We start from the raw sequence: 18,061 nt of genomic DNA, 5'->3' as shown, positions 1-18,061 counted from the left end.
CAGAACCGGACACAATGTAGCCTAGAAACGGAATGGATTTGACTTCAAAATCGCACTTCTCCAATTTGCAATAGAGATGATTGACACGGAGACGGGTCAGAACTTCCTTTACCCAGAAACGATGTTCTTCCAGATTGTTGGCAAAGATGAGGATATCATCGAGATAAACCACGACATGACGATATAAGATGTCTCTGAAGATCTCGTTCACGAAATGCTGGAAGACAGCTGGAGCATTACTTAATCCAAAAGGCATGACGAGGTGCTCATAATGTCCATCACGGGTGTTAAACGCGGTTTTCCACTCGTCACCCTCTCGGATCCGAATGAGGTTGTAGGCACCCCTCAAATCTAATTTTGTGAAGATGGTTGCTCCGCTAACTCGATCAAAGAGTTCTGTAATCAGAGGTAGAGGATATCGGTTCTTGACAGTGATGTAGTTCAAGCCTCTGTAGTCGATGCATGGCCGCAGGCCACCGTCTTTCTTCTTGACGAAGAAGAAACCTGCGCCAGCTGAAGAAGAAGAAGGTCGAATGAAGCCCTTCGCCAAATTCTCCTTAATATATTCTTCCATAGAATGCGTTTCTGGTAAAGACAGCGGATAGGTTCGGCCTCGAGGTGGAACCTTCCCCGGGATGAGGTCAATGGGACAGTCCCATTCCCTATGAGGAGGAAGGATATCGGCAGAAGCTTTACTGAACACATCTGTGTAATCTTGATACGGAGGAGGTGGAACATCTGACGACTTGGAGGAGGAAGAACATACGGGAAGCACTTTGGACAAACAGGTCTCAGTACAGGAAGGGCCCCATGCCAGGATTTGGGTAGTCGTCCAGTCAATCGAAGGGTTATGGAGACGAAGCCATGGAAGGCCCAAAACCACTGGATGTGTGGCTCTTGGAATTACTAGGAAGGAAATTAATTCTGAATGAAGAACTCCTACTTTCAGACGAACTGGTAGAGTTCTTGAGGAAATAACTGCATCAAAAATCTTACTGCCATCCACAGCAGTCAAAGATATGGACGAGGAAAGTCTCTCAGTGGGTAGGGACCACCGTTTAACATATGCTTCAGTTATAAAATTCCCAGCTGCTCCAGAATCTAGGAGGGCAATGACGTTCCTATAACGTTGAGCAATTTGAAGCGAGACTGGGAGATTACAATCATGAGGAGATGGAGAGGAGAGCATTACTCCTAGCCGGCCCTCTCCTTGGCGGGCTAGGACTTGAAGTTTCCCGGACGTTTGGGACAGGCATTGATTACGTGAGACGGAGCTGCACAATAAAGACAGAGATATTCAGAAAGACGTCTTCGACGCTCAGCTGGAGATAGACGGGAACGACCAATTTGCATGGGCTCATCTTTGGATGGAGATGGTTGACGAAGAGGAGGAGCAGAAGTTTTCGGGATAGATGACCTTCCCCGCTCAGTTGCCCTTTCTCTGAACCGTAGATCAACTTTTGTACACAGGGATATTAGCTCATCCAACTTAGAGGGCAAGTCTCTGGTAGCTAATTCGTCCTTGATGCGTTCAGATAAGCCATGCCAGAATGCAGCATACAGGGCTTCGTCGTTCCATGCCAGTTCAGATGCCAGGATCTTGAATTGTATTAAGTACTGTCCCACAGTACGTGCTCCTGATGTTCGAGTCTGGCTGCCAGTTCTTGCATTGGCCTGGCCGCTTGATCCAGGTCTCCGGCTGGATTCATCGGGTCAGTGCTTACTGTCACAACTGAGGGCCTGAGCTGACAGGAGGAAGCCTCAGTTGTAGGGGCTGGGGTGAAGCTAAACTTCGGAGGTTTTATCAGACCCCTGGACATACGAGTAGGATGTAGAAAGGTTGCCCGAAGGCGTGACCACGACAACCAGGATTAAAAGTCAATAAGTGTTTATTCACAGATCTCCATGTAATCACAGCAGTAATAAGTCAACGAAGAGTATACAGCAGATTTAGTAAAAACAGTTCCTGGAGAACTACGGGTTGGCAACGGCCACAGGGTACTGGTAGCAGTAGGTACAGTTCTTAATGTCCCAGAGATGGAATGTCCTTACCAGACCAGTCCGTAGTATGAGGTATAGTTGAGGAACACACCAGCAGGTGTTGTACTGAAAGCTGGTAGCACTGTAGTTGAGGTAGCTGCTGAGGACGCTGGATGGAACCAGCCAGGTGTTAAGACATGGAGTAGATGCTGGATGGAACCAGCCAGATAGTAGAATGAAGCTAGGGAGCGAAGATGTAGAAACCGATGGTTTGCAAGTACCGATGGTTTGCAGGTAACTGATGGTATGCAGGTAATAGCTGGAAAAGCACCGGCTCTTTAAGATAGCTGATCACTGCTGGAAGCTGACCGCTGGAAGCAGATGAGACTGTAGCCGGAGACTGGAGCAAACACAGGAGACTGTAGAGTCAGGCTGCACCGCAGGGTGGTAGCCCGGTGCGGGTCTCTTAGTGGAATCTGGAAACAGGAGCTGGAAACCTGGAATGAAAACAACCACAGCAGAGAGAGAGACTGGAAACAAGGTTTGACAACCAAAGCACTGACGATTTCCTGGTTCAGGCTCAATCCCTTTATACCCTTAGGTATGCAGGGATTGGATGAGCAATTAGGCAGACTTCAGCGGAGCTATGGATTGGAGAACAGGATCATGTGACTAGAACTAAGATGGCTGCGCCCATACCGGCCAGTGGAGGGAATCCTTGTTTGTAACACCACATGGAGATTCCTCTGTAATGGCGGCGGTGAACACAGAGAACGCCGACTTGCGTCTCAGACCTCCAGTGCGGACGGCCGCGGCCGCAGTAGATGAGGAGTGCCACATAACCTGTAATGCATTGAGAATACAAAGATGATGCCCGAGGCCCCGCTGGCAGGTGACGCCATGCCAGTCGCCCGGGCACTGGAAGGACAACAACCACGGATTAGCAGGGATGAGACGTGACATATGAATGCTAGCAACACCGCTGGAAACCGGGCCTAGGACGCTGAGCCAGCCTCAGGAGACACCTGAAAGGTAAATAATGGCGTCCAGATACCCGGATCGTGACAGCACCCCCCCCCCCCTTTAGGAGTGGCCCCAGGACACTTCTTAGGCTTTTGAGGAAATCTGGAGTGGAAATTCCGGACCAAGGTAGGAGCATGGACATCTGAAGCATTGGTCCAAGAGCGTTCCTCAGGGCCATAGCCCTTCCAATCAATAAGATATTGTAACTGACCATAACGGAAATGTGAATCCAAGATCTTGGCAACTTCATACTCAACTCCCCGTTGAGTCTGGACTTTAGGAGCCAAAGGTAGTGCAGAATGGAATCGATTCAGGATCAGTGGTTTCAGAAGGGAAACATGGAATGTCATAGGAATTTTCAAGAATGGGGGTAACTGGAGTTTGTAAGCAACAGGATTGATAACTTGTTCAATTTGAAAAGGACCGATGTAACGAGGAGCAAACTTCATGCTTGGAACTCTCAACCTCAAATTCTTTGTAGACAGCCAAACATGATCACCCACTTTGAGGGCAGGAATTGCCCTACGCTTCCTATCTGCAAACTTCTTGTATCTAAACGATGCTTTGAGCAAAGCCGCTCGTACCTTCTTCCAGTTGTTTGAAAACTGGCGCAAAGTGATATCAACTGCTGGTACAGAAGTCACTGGAAGCGGTTGGAATTCTGTAACTTTAGGGTGGAATCCGTAGTTGGTGAAGAATGGTGTTGAAGAAGATGAGGAATGATATTGGTTGTTATGGCTGAACTCGGCCCAGGGAAGGAGTTGAACCCAGTCATCTTGAGAGGAAGACACATAAATGCGGAGGAAGGCCTCCAAGTCCTGATTCACCCTCTCAGTTTGACCATTGGTCTGAGGATGGTAAGCTGTAGAAAATTTTAATTTGACTTGGAGGGCTTGACACAAACTTCGCCAAAATTTGGCTACAAATTGTACTCCTCTGTCAGAGATGATCTCCTCGGGAAGACCGTGTAGTCGGAAGATCTCCTGAATGAATACTTGGGCCAACTTGGAAGCTGATGGAAGACCGGTGAGAGGAATGAAATGTGCCATCTTGGTGAACCGGTCAACCACTACGCAGATGGTATTAAACTTGTTGCACATAGGCAGGTCTGTAACGAAGTCCATCGACAAATGGGTCCACGGTCGACGGGGAACAGATAATGGAACCAGTTGCCCCGCAGGCGACTGGCGGGATACTTTGTGTTGGGCACACTTCGGGCAAGAAGCAATAAACTCCATGACGTCCTTTTTCAGAGTTGGCCACCAATAAATCCTAGAGATGAACTCAAGGGTTTTCTGAATGCCTGTATGTCCGGCAAAACGGGAAGCATGTGCCCAATGCATGAGCTTCTTCCTTAGCACCGATTTCACAAAACTTTTCCCTGGTGGGGGCGTAGAGTCCATCCTTACCGTGGAGAATGCCATTGGATTAATAATAGGATGCTTGTCAGAAGACTCCGACTCATTTTCTTGCTCCCAAGAGCGGGAAAGGGCATTGGCCTTGCGATTCTGAGAGCCCGGACAGAACTGGAGTTTAAAGTCGAACCTAGAAAAGAAAAGTGCCCATCAGGCCTGACAAGGATTGAGACATTGTGCGCCTTTCAAATACAAAAGATTCTTGTGATCGGTAAGTATGGTAACAGAATGAGAAGCTCCCTCCAGCAGGTATCTCCACTCCTCCAGAGCGAGTTTGATTGCCAGCAACTCCTGATCGCCAATGGCATAGTTGCGCTCAGCTGGGGAAAACTTCCGGGAGAAGAAACTGCAAGGATGCAAATGACCATCTTTTGCTCTCTGGGATAGCACCGCGCCTACTCCAACGGAAGAGGCATCCACCTCAAGGATGAAAGGCGAGTTGATGTCGGGCTGTTTCAATACCAGAGCAGAGATGAATCGTTGCTTTAATAAATGAAAGGCTTGCATAGCTTCTTCAGACCACTTGGACGGATTAGCACCCTTCTTAGTTAACACAGTGATAGGCGCCACAATGGTGGAAAAGTCTCGTATAAACTTTCTGTAATAATTGGCGAATCCTAAAAATCTCTGGACCCCTTTGAGAGTTAAAGGTATCGGCCAATTCTGAATAGCTTGTAGTTTCTCAGGATCCATCTCTAGTCCAGAACCGGACACAATGTAGCCTAGAAACGGAATGGATTTGACTTCAAAATCGCACTTCTCCAATTTGCAATAGAGATGATTGACACGGAGACGGGTCAGAACTTCCTTTACCCAGAAACGATGTTCTTCCAGATTGTTGGCAAAGATGAGGATATCATCGAGATAAACCACGACATGACGATATAAGATGTCTCTGAAGATCTCGTTCACGAAATGCTGGAAGACAGCTGGAGCATTACTTAATCCAAAAGGCATGACGAGGTGCTCATAATGTCCATCACGGGTGTTAAACGCGGTTTTCCACTCGTCACCCTCTCGGATCCGAATGAGGTTGTAGGCACCCCTCAAATCTAATTTTGTGAAGATGGTTGCTCCGCTAACTCGATCAAAGAGTTCTGTAATCAGAGGTAGAGGATATCGGTTCTTGACAGTGATGTAGTTCAAGCCTCTGTAGTCGATGCATGGCCGCAGGCCACCGTCTTTCTTCTTGACGAAGAAGAAACCTGCGCCAGCTGAAGAAGAAGAAGGTCGAATGAAGCCCTTCGCCAAATTCTCCTTAATATATTCTTCCATAGAATGCGTTTCTGGTAAAGACAGCGGATAGGTTCGGCCTCGAGGTGGAACCTTCCCCGGGATGAGGTCAATGGGACAGTCCCATTCCCTATGAGGAGGAAGGATATCGGCAGAAGCTTTACTGAACACATCTGTGTAATCTTGATACGGAGGAGGTGGAACATCTGACGACTTGGAGGAGGAAGAACATACGGGAAGCACTTTGGACAAACAGGTCTCAGTACAGGAAGGGCCCCATGCCAGGATTTGGGTAGTCGTCCAGTCAATCGAAGGGTTATGGAGACGAAGCCATGGAAGGCCCAAAACCACTGGATGTGTGGCTCTTGGAATTACTAGGAAGGAAATTAATTCTGAATGAAGAACTCCTACTTTCAGACGAACTGGTAGAGTTCTTGAGGAAATAACTGCATCAAAAATCTTACTGCCATCCACAGCAGTCAAAGATATGGACGAGGAAAGTCTCTCAGTGGGTAGGGACCACCGTTTAACATATGCTTCAGTTATAAAATTCCCAGCTGCTCCAGAATCTAGGAGGGCAATGACGTTCCTATAACGTTGAGCAATTTGAAGCGAGACTGGGAGATTACAATCATGAGGAGATGGAGAGGAGAGCATTACTCCTAGCCGGCCCTCTCCTTGGCGGGCTAGGACTTGAAGTTTCCCGGACGTTTGGGACAGGCATTGATTACGTGAGACGGAGCTGCACAATAAAGACAGAGATATTCAGAAAGACGTCTTCGACGCTCAGCTGGAGATAGACGGGAACGACCAATTTGCATGGGCTCATCTTTGGATGGAGATGGTTGACGAAGAGGAGGAGCAGAAGTTTTCGGGATAGATGACCTTCCCCGCTCAGTTGCCCTTTCTCTGAACCGTAGATCAACTTTTGTACACAGGGATATTAGCTCATCCAACTTAGAGGGCAAGTCTCTGGTAGCTAATTCGTCCTTGATGCGTTCAGATAAGCCATGCCAGAATGCAGCATACAGGGCTTCGTCGTTCCATGCCAGTTCAGATGCCAGGATCTTGAATTGTATTAAGTACTGTCCCACAGTACGTGCTCCTGATGTTCGAGTCTGGCTGCCAGTTCTTGCATTGGCCTGGCCGCTTGATCCAGGTCTCCGGCTGGATTCATCGGGTCAGTGCTTACTGTCACAACTGAGGGCCTGAGCTGACAGGAGGAAGCCTCAGTTGTAGGGGCTGGGGTGAAGCTAAACTTCGGAGGTTTTATCAGACCCCTGGACATACGAGTAGGATGTAGAAAGGTTGCCCGAAGGCGTGACCACGACAACCAGGATTAAAAGTCAATAAGTGTTTATTCACAGATCTCCATGTAATCACAGCAGTAATAAGTCAACGAAGAGTATACAGCAGATTTAGTAAAAACAGTTCCTGGAGAACTACGGGTTGGCAACGGCCACAGGGTACTGGTAGCAGTAGGTACAGTTCTTAATGTCCCAGAGATGGAATGTCCTTACCAGACCAGTCCGTAGTATGAGGTATAGTTGAGGAACACACCAGCAGGTGTTGTACTGAAAGCTGGTAGCACTGTAGTTGAGGTAGCTGCTGAGGACGCTGGATGGAACCAGCCAGGTGTTAAGACATGGAGTAGATGCTGGATGGAACCAGCCAGATAGTAGAATGAAGCTAGGGAGCGAAGATGTAGAAACCGATGGTTTGCAAGTACCGATGGTTTGCAGGTAACTGATGGTATGCAGGTAATAGCTGGAAAAGCACCGGCTCTTTAAGATAGCTGATCACTGCTGGAAGCTGACCGCTGGAAGCAGATGAGACTGTAGCCGGAGACTGGAGCAAACACAGGAGACTGTAGAGTCAGGCTGCACCGCAGGGTGGTAGCCCGGTGCGGGTCTCTTAGTGGAATCTGGAAACAGGAGCTGGAAACCTGGAATGAAAACAACCACAGCAGAGAGAGAGACTGGAAACAAGGTTTGACAACCAAAGCACTGACGATTTCCTGGTTCAGGCTCAATCCATTTATACCCTTAGGTATGCAGGGATTGGATGAGCAATTAGGCAGACTTCAGCGGAGCTATGGATTGGAGAACAGGATCATGTGACTAGAACTAAGATGGCTGCGCCCATACCGGCCAGTGGAGGGAATCCTTGTTTGTAACACCACATGGAGATTCCTCTGTAATGGCGGCGGTGAACACAGAGAACGCCGACTTGCGTCTCAGACCTCCAGTGCGGACGGCCGCGGCCGCAGTAGATGAGGAGTGCCACATAACCTGTAATGCATTGAGAATACAAAGATGATGCCCGAGGCCCCGCTGGCAGGTGACGCCATGCCAGTCGCCCGGGCACTGGAAGGACAACAACCACGGATTAGCAGGGATGAGACGTGACATATGAATGCTAGCAACACCGCTGGAAACCGGGCCTAGGACGCTGAGCCAGCCTCAGGAGACACCTGAAAGGTAAATAATGGCGTCCAGATACCCGGATCGTGACAGCACCCCCCCCCCCCTTTAGGAGTGGCCCCAGGACACTTCTTAGGCTTTTGAGGAAATCTGGAGTGGAAATTCCGGACCAAGGTAGGAGCATGGACATCTGAAGCATTGGTCCAAGAGCGTTCCTCAGGGCCATAGCCCTTCCAATCAATAAGATATTGTAACTGACCATAACGGAAATGTGAATCCAAGATCTTGGCAACTTCATACTCAACTCCCCGTTGAGTCTGGACTTTAGGAGCCAAAGGTAGTGCAGAATGGAATCGATTCAGGATCAGTGGTTTCAGAAGGGAAACATGGAATGTCATAGGAATTTTCAAGAATGGGGGTAACTGGAGTTTGTAAGCAACAGGATTGATAACTTGTTCAATTTGAAAAGGACCGATGTAACGAGGAGCAAACTTCATGCTTGGAACTCTCAACCTCAAATTCTTTGTAGACAGCCAAACATGATCACCCACTTTGAGGGCAGGAATTGCCCTACGCTTCCTATCTGCAAACTTCTTGTATCTAAACGATGCTTTGAGCAAAGCCGCTCGTACCTTCTTCCAGTTGTTTGAAAACTGGCGCAAAGTGATATCAACTGCTGGTACAGAAGTCACTGGAAGCGGTTGGAATTCTGTAACTTTAGGGTGGAATCCGTAGTTGGTGAAGAATGGTGTTGAAGAAGATGAGGAATGATATTGGTTGTTATGGCTGAACTCGGCCCAGGGAAGGAGTTGAACCCAGTCATCTTGAGAGGAAGACACATAAATGCGGAGGAAGGCCTCCAAGTCCTGATTCACCCTCTCAGTTTGACCATTGGTCTGAGGATGGTAAGCTGTAGAAAATTTTAATTTGACTTGGAGGGCTTGACACAAACTTCGCCAAAATTTGGCTACAAATTGTACTCCTCTGTCAGAGATGATCTCCTCGGGAAGACCGTGTAGTCGGAAGATCTCCTGAATGAATACTTGGGCCAACTTGGAAGCTGATGGAAGACCGGTGAGAGGAATGAAATGTGCCATCTTGGTGAACCGGTCAACCACTACGCAGATGGTATTAAACTTGTTGCACATAGGCAGGTCTGTAACGAAGTCCATCGACAAATGGGTCCACGGTCGACGGGGAACAGATAATGGAACCAGTTGCCCCGCAGGCGACTGGCGGGATACTTTGTGTTGGGCACACTTCGGGCAAGAAGCAATAAACTCCATGACGTCCTTTTTCAGAGTTGGCCACCAATAAATCCTAGAGATGAACTCAAGGGTTTTCTGAATGCCTGTATGTCCGGCAAAACGGGAAGCATGTGCCCAATGCATGAGCTTCTTCCTTAGCACCGATTTCACAAAACTTTTCCCTGGTGGGGGCGTAGAGTCCATCCTTACCGTGGAGAATGCCATTGGATTAATAATAGGATGCTTGTCAGAAGACTCCGACTCATTTTCTTGCTCCCAAGAGCGGGAAAGGGCATTGGCCTTGCGATTCTGAGAGCCCGGACAGAACTGGAGTTTAAAGTCGAACCTAGAAAAGAAAAGTGCCCATCAGGCCTGACAAGGATTGAGACATTGTGCGCCTTTCAAATACAAAAGATTCTTGTGATCGGTAAGTATGGTAACAGAATGAGAAGCTCCCTCCAGCAGGTATCTCCACTCCTCCAGAGCGAGTTTGATTGCCAGCAACTCCTGATCGCCAATGGCATAGTTGCGCTCAGCTGGGGAAAACTTCCGGGAGAAGAAACTGCAAGGATGCAAATGACCATCTTTTGCTCTCTGGGATAGCACCGCGCCTACTCCAACGGAAGAGGCATCCACCTCAAGGATGAAAGGCGAGTTGATGTCGGGCTGTTTCAATACCAGAGCAGAGATGAATCGTTGCTTTAATAAATGAAAGGCTTGCATAGCTTCTTCAGACCACTTGGACGGATTAGCACCCTTCTTAGTTAACACAGTGATAGGCGCCACAATGGTGGAAAAGTCTCGTATAAACTTTCTGTAATAATTGGCGAATCCTAAAAATCTCTGGACCCCTTTGAGAGTTAAAGGTATCGGCCAATTCTGAATAGCTTGTAGTTTCTCAGGATCCATCTCTAGTCCAGAACCGGACACAATGTAGCCTAGAAACGGAATGGATTTGACTTCAAAATCGCACTTCTCCAATTTGCAATAGAGATGATTGACACGGAGACGGGTCAGAACTTCCTTTACCCAGAAACGATGTTCCTCCAGATTGTTGGCAAAGATGAGGATATCATCGAGATAAACCACGACATGACGATATAAGATGTCTCTGAAGATCTCGTTCACGAAATGCTGGAAGACAGCTGGAGCATTACTTAATCCAAAAGGCATGACGAGGTGCTCATAATGTCCATCACGGGTGTTAAACGCGGTTTTCCACTCGTCACCCTCTCGGATCCGAATGAGGTTGTAGGCACCCCTCAAATCTAATTTTGTGAAGATGGTTGCTCCGCTAACTCGATCAAAGAGTTCTGTAATCAGAGGTAGAGGATATCGGTTCTTGACAGTGATGTAGTTCAAGCCTCTGTAGTCGATGCATGGCCGCAGGCCACCGTCTTTCTTCTTGACGAAGAAGAAACCTGCGCCAGCTGAAGAAGAAGAAGGTCGAATGAAGCCCTTCGCCAAATTCTCCTTAATATATTCTTCCATAGAATGCGTTTCTGGTAAAGACAGCGGATAGGTTCGGCCTCGAGGTGGAACCTTCCCCGGGATGAGGTCAATGGGACAGTCCCATTCCCTATGAGGAGGAAGGATATCGGCAGAAGCTTTACTGAACACATCTGTGTAATCTTGATACGGAGGTGGTGGAACATCTGACGACTTGGAGGAGGAAGAACATACGGGAAGCACTTTGGACAAACAGGTCTCAGTACAGGAAGGGCCCCATGCCAGGATTTGGGTAGTCGTCCAGTCAATCGAAGGGTTATGGAGACGAAGCCATGGAAGGCCCAAAACCACTGGATGTGTGGCTCTTGGAATTACTAGGAAGGAAATTAATTCTGAATGAAGAACTCCTACTTTCAGACGAACTGGTAGAGTTCTTGAGGAAATAACTGCATCAAAAATCTTACTGCCATCCACAGCAGTCAAAGATATGGACGAGGAAAGTCTCTCAGTGGGTAGGGACCACCGTTTAACATATGCTTCAGTTATAAAATTCCCAGCTGCTCCAGAATCTAGGAGGGCAATGACGTTCCTATAACGTTGAGCAATTTGAAGCGAGACTGGGAGATTACAATCATGAGGAGATGGAGAGGAGAGCATTACTCCTAGCCGGCCCTCTCCTTGGCGGGCTAGGACTTGAAGTTTCCCGGACGTTTGGGACAGGCATTGATTACGTGAGACGGAGCTGCACAATAAAGACAGAGATATTCAGAAAGACGTCTTCGACGCTCAGCTGGAGATAGACGGGAACGACCAATTTGCATGGGCTCATCTTTGGATGGAGATGGTTGACGAAGAGGAGGAGCAGAAGTTTTCGGGATAGATGACCTTCCCCGCTCAGTTGCCCTTTCTCTGAACCGTAGATCAACTTTTGTACACAGGGATATTAGCTCATCCAACTTAGAGGGCAAGTCTCTGGTAGCTAATTCGTCCTTGATGCGTTCAGATAAGCCATGCCAGAATGCAGCATACAGGGCTTCGTCGTTCCATGCCAGTTCAGATGCCAGGATCTTGAATTGTATTAAGTACTGTCCCACAGTACGTGCTCCTGATGTTCGAGTCTGGCTGCCAGTTCTTGCATTGGCCTGGCCGCTTGATCCATCGGGTCAGTGCTTACTGTCACAACTGAGGGCCTGAGCTGACAGGAGGAAGCCTCAGTTGTAGGGGCTGGGGTGAAGCTAAACTTCGGAGGTTTTATCAGACCCCTGGACATACGAGTAGGATGTAGAAAGGTTGCCCGAAGGCGTGACCACGACAACCAGGATTAAAAGTCAATAAGTGTTTATTCACAGATCTCCATGTAATCACAGCAGTAATAAGTCAACGAAGAGTATACAGCAGATTTAGTAAAAACAGTTCCTGGAGAACTACGGGTTGGCAACGGCCACAGGGTACTGGTAGCAGTAGGTACAGTTCTTAATGTCCCAGAGATGGAATGTCCTTACCAGACCAGTCCGTAGTATGAGGTATAGTCGAGGAACACACCAGCAGGTGTTGTACTGAAAGCTGGTAGCACTGTAGTTGAGGTAGCTGCTGAGGACGCTGGATGGAACCAGCCAGGTGTTAAGACATGGAGTAGATGCTGGATGGAACCAGCCAGATAGTAGAATGAAGCTAGGGAGCGAAGATGTAGAAACCGATGGTTTGCAAGTACCGATGGTTTGCAGGTAACTGATGGTATGCAGGTAATAGCTGGAAAAGCACCGGCTCTTTAAGATAGCTGATCACTGCTGGAAGCTGACCGCTGGAAGCAGATGAGACTGTAGCCGGAGACTGGAGCAAACACAGGAGACTGTAGAGTCAGGCTGCACCGCAGGGTGGTAGGCCGGTGCGGGTCTCTTAGTGGAATCTGGAAACAGGAGCTGGAAACCTGGAATGAAAACAACCACAGCAGAGAGAGAGACTGGAAACAAGGTTTGACAACCAAAGCACTGACGATTTCCTGGTTCAGGCTCAATCCCTTTATACCCTTAGGTATGCAGGGATTGGATGAGCAATTAGGCAGACTTCAGCGGAGCTATGGATTGGAGAACAGGATCATGTGACTAGAACTAAGATGGCTGCGCCCATACCGGCCAGTGGAGGGAATCCTTGTTTGTAACACCACATGGAGATTCCTCTGTAATGGCGGCGGTGAACACAGAGAACGCCGACTTGCGTCTCAGACCTCCAGTGCGGACGGCCGCGGCCGCAGTAGATGAGGAGTGCCACATAACCTGTAATGCATTGAGAATACAAAGATGATGCCCGAGGCCCCGCTGGCAGGTGACGCCATGCCAGTTGCCCGGGCACTGGAAGGACAACAACCACGGATTAGCAGGGATGAGACGTGACATATGAATGCTAGCAACACCGCTGGAAACCGGGCCTAGGACGCTGAGCCAGCCTCAGGAGACACCTGAAAGGTAAATAATGGCGTCCAGATACCCGGATCGTGACAGCACCCCCCCCCCCCCTTTAGGAGTGGCCCCAGGACACTTCTTAGGCTTTTGAGGAAATCTGGAGTGGAAATTCCGGACCAAGGTAGGAGCATGGACATCTGAAGCATTGGTCCAAGAGCGTTCCTCAGGGCCATAGCCCTTCCAATCAATAAGATATTGTAACTGACCATAACGGAAATGTGAATCCAAGATCTTGGCAACTTCATACTCAACTCCCCGTTGAGTCTGGACTTTAGGAGCCAAAGGTAGTGCAGAATGGAATCGATTCAGGATCAGTGGTTTCAGAAGGGAAACATGGAATGTCATAGGAATTTTCAAGAATGGGGGTAACTGGAGTTTGTAAGCAACAGGATTGATAACTTGTTCAATTTGAAAAGGACCGATGTAACGAGGAGCAAACTTCATGCTTGGAACTCTCAACCTCAAATTCTTTGTAGACAGCCAAACATGATCACCCACTTTGAGGGCAGGAATTGCCCTACGCTTCCTATCTGCAAACTTCTTGTATCTAAACGATGCTTTGAGCAAAGCCGCTCGTACCTTCTTCCAGTTGTTTGAAAACTGGCGCAAAGTGATATCAACTGCTGGTACAGAAGTCACTGGAAGCGGTTGGAATTCTGTAACTTTAGGGTGGAATCCGTAGTTGGTGAAGAATGGTGTTGAAGAAGATGAGGAATGATATTGGTTGTTATGGCTGAACTCGGCCCAGGGAAGGAGTTGAACCCAGTCATCTTGAGAGGAAGACACATAAATGCGGAGGAAGGCCTCCAAGTCCTGATTCACCCTCTCAGTTTGACCATTGGTCTGAGGATGGTAAGCTGTAGAAAATTTTAATTTGACTTGGAGGGCTTGACACAAACTTCGCCAAAATTTGGCTACGAATTGTACTCCTCTGTCAGAGATGATCTCCTCGGGAAGACCGTGTAGTCGGAAGATCTCCTGAATGAATACTTGGGCCAACTTGGAAGCTGATGGAAGACCGGTGAGAGGAATGAAATGTGCCATCTTGGTGAACCGGTCAACCACTACGCAGATGGTATTAAACTTGTTGCACATAGGCAGGTCTGTAACGAAGTCCATCGACAAATGGGTCAACGGTCGACGGGGAACAGATAATGGAACCAGTTGCCCCGCAGGCGACTGGCGGGATACTTTGTGTTGGGCACACTTCGGGCAAGAAGCAATAAACTCCATGACGTCCTTTTTCAGAGTTGGCCACCAATAAGTCCTAGAGATGAACTCAAGGGTTTTCTGAATGCCTGTATGTCCGGCAAAACGGGAAGCATGTGCCCAATGCATGAGCTTCTTCCTTAGCACCGATTTCACAAAACATTTCCCTGGTGGGGGCGTAGAGTCCATCCTTACCGTGGAGAATGCCATTGGATTAATAATAGGATGCTTGTCAGAAGACTCCGACTCATTTTCTTGCTCCCAAGAGCGGGAAAGGGCATTGGCCTTGCGATTCTGAGAGCCCGGACAGAACTGGAGTTTAAAGTCGAACCTAGAAAAGAAAAGTGCCCATCAGGCCTGACAAGGATTGAGATATTGTGCGCCTTTCAAATACAAAAGATTCTTGTGATCGGTAAGTATGGTAACAGAATGAGAAGCTCCCTCCAGCAGGTATCTCCACTCCTCCAGAGCGAGTTTGATTGCCAGCAACTCCTGATCGCCAATGGCATAGTTGCGCTCAGCTGGGGAAAACTTCCGGGAGAAGAAACTGCAAGGATGCAAATGACCATCTTTTGCTCTCTGGGTGTCACAACTGAGGGCCTGAGCTGACGGGAGGCAGCCTCAGTTGTAGGGGCTGAGATGTACCGGAACCTGGGAGGTTGTATCAGACCCCTGGACATGTAAGTAACATGAATAATAACTGCCCGAAGGCGTGACCACGACAACTTGGATAAAAGTCAATGATGTTTATTATGACAACTCCGCAACACAGCAGCAGTAAAAGAAAACGTAAAAGTCAGCAAATAATAAATACAGTTCCTGGGTACTACAGGATGGCAGGAGCCACAGGGCACTGGTAGTGTGAGATAGCTCTTATGATCTTCTAGATGGAAAGTCCTTACCAGGCCCGACTGTAGCAATGGAGATAACCCAGGATTGTGCCAGCTGGTGTTCCAGGAAAAGCTGGGTTGCTGAAGGTAAAACAGCTGCTGTGGATACTGGCTGGAACCAGACTGTTGTTAGCACGGAGTGGATACTGGCTGGAACCAGTTAAATAATAAATGAACTTGGGAGCGATGAAATATGAACTGAAATGTAGAACTTGAGAGCGGAGAAATAATAATACCGGTGGAGAGTGGTAAAGTGTAGAAAGGACACCGGCCCTTTAAGGGAAGCTGTACTCTGCTGGAAGCTGAGCTGGAAGCAGGTAATGTTGTAGCTGGAAATAGATGAATCCACAATGGATTGGAGAGTCAGGCTACACCGCAGGTGGAATGCTGGTGCGGGTCTCTATGGTGGAAGTCTTGAGACAGGAGCTGGAACCTGGAAGACAATCACAGGAGAGAGACAAACAGGAACTAGGTTTGACAACCAAAGCACTGACGCCTTCCTTGCTCAGGCACAGTGTATTTATACCTGCAGCAAGGAAGGGATTGGCTAGGCAATTATGCAGATTAACAATACTGACAACAGATTGGAGGAAATGATCAGCTGACAGAATCCAAGATGGCTGCGCCCATGCAGACACTTGGAGGGAAGTTTGGTTTGTAATCCATGTGGTAATGAAAACAGTAATGGCGGCGCCGGCCACTGGAGACAGGAGACGCCAGGCTGACAAGTGCACATCCAACCACGCGGACACAGCGGAGGCCGCGGCTGACGTAATCGCCACTCTGACACTCTGCATGCAGAAGCTCAGGGACGGCGGCGGAGGCCGCGGGAGACGCCATGCCAGATGTAATAAGGCGTTACTGTGACAGCGTCTCAGAGAGACAGGAGAGGATGCAGGAATGTGAACATTAGGATAACAGATGGGATCCGGTCCTGGAGCGCTGAGCCAGCCTTAGGAGGCATCTGATGGGTAAGAAATGGCGTCCAGATACCCGGATCGTGACAGCGGGATAGCACCGCGCCTACTCCAATGGAAGAGGCATCCACCTCAAGGATGAAAGGCGAGTTGATGTCGGGCTGTTTCAATACCAGAGCAGAGATGAATCGTTGCTTTAATAAATGAAAGGCTTGCATAGCTTCTTCAGACCACTTGGACGGATTAGCACCCTTCTTAGTTAACACAGTGATAGGCGCCACAATGGTGGAAAAGTCTTGTATAAACTTTCTGTAATAATTGGCGAATCCTAAAAATCTCTGGACCCCTTTGAGAGTTAAAGGTATCGGCCAATTCTGAATAGCTTGTAGTTTCTCAGGATCCATCTCTAGTCCAGAACCGGACACAATGTAGCCTAGAAACGGAATGGATTTGACTTCAAAATCGCACTTCTCCAATTTGCAATAGAGATGATTGACACGGAGACGGGTCAGAACTTCCTTTACCCAGAAACGATGTTCCTCCAGATTGTTGGCAAAGATGAGGATATCATCGAGATAAACCACGACATGACGATATAAGATGTCTCTGAAGATCTCGTTCACGAAATGCTGGAAGACAGCTGGAGCATTACTTAATCCAAAAGGCATGACGAGGTGCTCATAATGTCCATCACGGGTGTTAAACGCGGTTTTCCACTCGTCACCCTCTCGGATCCGAATGAGGTTGTAGGCACCCCTCAAATCTAATTTTGTGAAGATGGTTGCTCCGCTAACTCGATCAAAGAGTTCTGTAATCAGAGGTAGAGGATATCGGTTCTTGACAGTGATGTAGTTCAAGCCTCTGTAGTCGATGCATGGCCGCAGGCCACCGTCTTTCTTCTTGACGAAGAAGAAACCTGCGCCAGCTGAAGAAGAAGAAGGTCGAATGAAGCCCTTCGCCAAATTCTCCTTAATATATTCTTCCATAGAATGCGTTTCTGGTAAAGACAGCGGATAGGTTCGGCCTCGAGGTGGAACCTTCCCCGGGATGAGGTCAATGGGACAGTCCCATTCCCTATGAGGAGGAAGGATATCGGCAGAAGCTTTACTGAACACATCTGTGTAATCTTGATACGGAGGAGGTGGAACATCTGACGACTTGGAGGAGGAAGAACATACGGGAAGCACTTTGGACAAACAGGTCTCAGTACAGGAAGGGCCCCATGCCAGGATTTGGGTAGTCGTCCAGTCAATCGAAGGGTTATGGAGACGAAGCCATGGAAGGCCCAAAACCACTGGATGTGTGGCTCTTGGAATTACTAGGAAGGAAATTAATTCTGAATGAAGAACTCCTACTTTCAGACGAACTGGTAGAGTTCTTGAGGAAATAACTGCATCAAAAATCTTACTGCCATCCACAGCAGTCAAAGATATGGACGAGGAAAGTCTCTCAGTGGGTAGGGACCACCGTTTAACATATGCTTCAGTTATAAAATTCCCAGCTGCTCCAGAATCTAGGAGGGCAATGACGTTCCAATAACGTTGAGCAATTTGAAGCGAGACTGGGAGATTACAATCACGAGGAGATGGAGAGGAGAGCATTACTCCTAGCCGGCCCTCTCCTTGGCGGGCTAGGACTTGAAGTTTCCCGGACGTTTGGGACAGGCATTGATTACGTGAGACGGAGCTGCACAATAAAGACAGAGATATTCATAAAGACGTCTTCGACGCTCAGCTGGAGATAGACGGGAACGACCAATTTGCATGGGCTCATCTTTGGATGGAGATGGTTGACGAAGAGGAGGAGCAGAAGTTTT

This window comes from Pseudophryne corroboree, chromosome 6 (genome assembly GCF_028390025.1).
Source record: "Pseudophryne corroboree isolate aPseCor3 chromosome 6, aPseCor3.hap2, whole genome shotgun sequence".
NCBI lineage: Eukaryota > Metazoa > Chordata > Amphibia > Anura > Myobatrachidae > Pseudophryne > Pseudophryne corroboree.
This window is presented reverse-complemented; position numbering follows the sequence as displayed.